This window comes from Gossypium hirsutum, chromosome D04 (assembly GCF_007990345.1).
Source record: "Gossypium hirsutum isolate 1008001.06 chromosome D04, Gossypium_hirsutum_v2.1, whole genome shotgun sequence".
Taxonomy (NCBI): domain Eukaryota; kingdom Viridiplantae; phylum Streptophyta; class Magnoliopsida; order Malvales; family Malvaceae; genus Gossypium; species Gossypium hirsutum.
Window position 1 is genome coordinate 21827087 of NC_053440.1, and position 4593 is coordinate 21831679.

A 4593-nucleotide genomic window follows, 5' to 3' on the forward strand; every position below is an offset into this window, starting at 1 on the left:
AAGGAATCGGAGTTTCAGATTGATGATGATGGTTGTTTGAGGTTTAGAAGTTGTTTGTGTGTTCCAAGGAATTCGGAACTCATTTCGATGATTCTGAACGAAGCCCATTGTAGCCGAATGTCAATTCACCCGGGGAGCACGAAAATGTACAACGACTTGAAACGTTGGTTTTGGTGGCATGGTATGAAACGAGACATCTCCGACTTTGTTTCGAGATGTTTAATATGTCAACAAGTGAAAGCGGAACATCAAGTGCCTTCAGGGTTACTTCAGCCGATCATGATACCCGAGTGGAAATGGGACCGAGTCACAATGGACTTTGTGTCCGGACTGCCATTGTCCGCAAGTAAGAAGGATGCGATTTGGGTTGTTGTTGATAGGCTGACTAAGTCGGCTCACTTTATCCCCGTGCGTACGGATCTTTCATTGGATAAACTAGCCGAATTGTATGTCTCTCAGATTGTGAGATTACATGGAGTACCTATTTCTATCGTGTCGGATAGAGATCCGAGATTCACCTCACGATTTTGGAAGAAATTGCAAGAAGCTTTGGGTACCAAGCTGCATTTTAGCACCGCTTTTCACCCCCAAACCGATGGTCAATCCGAGCAGATAATTCAGATACTTGAGGATATGTTGAGATGTTGCATCCTCGAGTTCAGTAGTTCATGGGAACGGTATTTACCTTTGATTGAATTCGCTTACAACAATAGTTTTCAATCAAGTATTAAGATGGCACCTTATGAGGCTTTGCACGGTCGTAAATGCCGTACGCCATTGTTTTGGACCGAGCTTGGTGAAAGTAAAATTTTCGGAGTTGATTTGATTAAAGATGCCGAACAAAAAGTAAAGGTAATCCGCGAAAGTCTGAAGGTAGCCACAGATCGTCAAAAATCGTATGCGGATTTAAAACGAAAGGACATTGAATATCAGGTGGGAGATAAAGTGTTTCTTAAAGTGTCACCTTGGAAGAAGGTACTCAGATTTGGTCGTAAAGGCAAGTTGAGCCCGAGATTCATTGGGCCGTACGAAATTTCCGAACGAGTGGGGCCGGTTGCATATAGATTGATTTTGCCCCCTGAACTTGAAAGGATGCACGATGTCTTCCATGTTTCAATGCTTCGACGTTATAGATCCGATCCGTCACATGTGATTAATCCCTCAGAAGTTGAAATTCAATCTGACTTGAGCTATGAAGAAGAACCGATTCGTATCTTAGCTCGTGAAGTGAAAGAGTTGCGAAATAAAAGGGTTCCGTTGGTTAAGGTGTTGTGGCTCAAACACGGGATCGAGGAAGCAACCTGGGAACCCGAGAGCTCGACGAAAGAACGATATCCAAACCTATTTACCGGTAAGATTTTCGAGGACGAAAATTTCTTAAGTGAGGGAGAGTTGTGACAGCCCAAAATTGACCCTAGTCGGGAAGTGGTTTCGGGACCGCTAAACCGAGTCACCGAAAGGTTGAATGTGATGTTTATTGTCTAGAATATGTAATCATGAATGTGTGAAAATTTCAAGCTTCGATTTAGTCGATTGCATGTGAATTTAGTCAATAGGACTTATATGAGAAAATTTTAAAATGTGATAGGTCAATGCATGAGGACCTATTAGTGCAAGTGGAAGAAAAAGGGGACTTGCATGTCAAATTCCCCTCCCTAAATAGTAGTGGCCGGCCATGACAAAGTGGATAGGCAAATGGTGATGGGTAAAACATATTATAAAAAGTTTATGACAACATGTTGTGTTAAGAACAATAAAATATGAGGGGAGTGGGAGGAGAAACCAAAGTTGTTTCATCCTTGCTCCCCCAATTTGCCGAAACTAGAAGAAAAAAAAAAGGCTTCATCCTCTTTACTCTTCTTGACCGAAAAATCAAAGGAAGAAGAAAGAGTTCTCTTGCTTATGTTCGGTTTGGATGAGGATTAAGAAGAGGTAAGTACCTTGAAACCCTTGGAAAATTTTGTATAAAGAAGATGGTTAGTTCAAGTTCTAATCATTCCATGGCTTAAGTTTTGATTGTTAGGAGGTTTGATGTTTGGCCAAGTAGGTTGATTTGAGCTTTCGGTTGTGGTTGTCAAGGGAGGAAATGAGATTTTGTTTGTCTTCAACAATTGGTTGGTAAATAAGTGTTAAATGTGAGAAAATTTCGTTTGGGTAATTGAAATAAATAATTAGAGGCTTGATTATCAAAAGGTTTCGGTTTGATATCATTTTTATAAGCATAATTAGTTCAATTTGATAATAAGGTATGAGGTGATAAGTAAAATTTTCATGGTGGTTTAGGTTTAATGACATTCGGCTATGGATTAAAAGTGTTAGCTAATTCGGCATAAGAGTATAAATGTTAATCACTTTATATTTGAAGCCTTGAAGAATAGGTTGTGGAATATTAAAGTGTTGAAGGTTAAATCTTTAAGCTTGGTTAATTTGGACATTCGGCTATTCTTATGACATTAGATACAAGGGTATGAAAGGTTATATATATATATATATAAGTTTAATTTATTCATGGTAACTTGGCATGTGGATTGGATATATGTTAGTTAATACATGCATTTGGAAGTGATGTGTTTAATAATTAGGTATACGGTTTGGTTTCATTATTGAGTATAAGGGTTAAGTGTTTCAAATTGCCTTTGATGTATACATGTTTATATTGAAATATTAAGGCTATGATAGCCAATTGAGGGTTTCGGCCAAAATATTCAAATAGATTGGTGTGAATGTTTGAGTGATGAATTTGACTCTTGTGTCGAGTTGGAATGATATGTGTATTTTTATAAATAACTAGCAAGGTAATTAAACTAGTTGATTTATTTATTTAAGCTCAAGAACCTAAAGGAGAGGCGTCCAACAAGGGGAAATCGAAGGTCATCGAGTAGCCGACTCGGAATTATTTTACCCAACATAAAGTAAGTCATTAAGCATGTAGTTGGTATTATTTCAAATGGTCATAATGTTTATGTATTGATGCTGAATGGAATGAATAAATATACATATATATATATGCATGTACGTATGTGATGATGAAATTGTTGAATGAAAAGAAAAGAGGTAAGATGTACTGAGTTGTTGATCTCGGCACTAAACGTGCGGGTATAACCATTTATGACCATGAGATTGGCGCTAAGTGCGCGGGATTAAATTGTACAGCACTAAGTGTGCGATTTGACTATGTTGCACTAAGTGTGCGAAATGAATATGATGCACTAAGTGTGCGAATTGACCATGCGGCACTAAGTGTGCGAGTTTGACTATGTAGCACTAAGTGTGCGATTTGATTACGTAGCACTAAGTGTGCGAGTTGATTATATAGCACTGAGTGTGCGGACTCAATATACATTCGTGAATCATTATGGACACTATGTGTGCGACACTATTGAGTCGATCGCGGACAGCGGATCGGGTAAGTGTCTTGAGTACATGGCTAATAGGTGCTATGCTTATACTTGGTGTTGAGCTCGTAAGTTTGAACCTATGTGACAAATATACTTGAAGTCACTACATAAAATTTATCGTAGGATGGTGAAAGGCCGTTTAGTCGTTTGATTGTAACGAAAATAAATTGATTTATGAAAATGCTTCAATGTCTATTGATGAGTATATGGAATGTGAATGCATGAATTGATATGAAACTGAATCGATAGGTTGGAGGAACTATGGTATGGTTCGGTATGGATGGAGTAAATTGTCTCGTCCATTTTGTTTCCTCTTGTGATAATGTTATTGATGGATGGTAGTGCATTGCTTATGACTTACTGAGTTATAAACTCACTCGGTGTTTCCTTGTCACCCATTATAGGTTGCTTGACTCATCTATTTTTGCGGGTCAGGCCGTCATCGAAGTCATCACACCGGATAGCAAGTTTTGGTACTTTCTTCTTAGTTGGCTGAAGAACATTTTGCATGTATAAGCTATTACTTGTTTTGAACTTGGCATGTAAACTTTAAGCCATGCGAAAATGCACGAATGTTCGATTGAGTTGATCAAGGGTAGGCTGAAATGGACTAGTACTTCGTAACAATGCTGGCAGCACAGTTCATGAGATTGAAATCACTAAAAATAGTAGGTGGAATTAATTGATGAATAAATTATGTAATCGAAGCTCGATGAGTCTTTTTTCATGAGGAAGTAACGAAAGATCATATGGGCAGTATATTAAGAGATAATCAGATTTTTGTGGGACAGGGCCAGAACGGTTTCTGGATTCCCTGCTCCGACTTTGGAAATTCATTATAAATTAACCAGAGATAATTAGGGTGTACCATATATGTACAGATTCCTCTCTGAGTCTAGTTTTCATAGAAACAAACGGCATCAGTATTGAAGCCCCGTGTAGGAGATATCCAAGTTGTAATGGAAAAGGTCAGTGTAGTCGACCCCTGCAACATGGGAGACTTGACTAATAAACTGTACTAATTGGCCCGACCAAAAATTCTAGAAAAAAATAATAGATGGGCACATGAGTCTAGTTCTGGAAAAAATCACGAAACTGATTTCGAGTTACGAAACTCAAGATATGATTTTAAAACGACTAGTACACAGATTGGCAGTGTCTGGAAAATAAATTTTATAAGGGTTAAAGTCAGTTA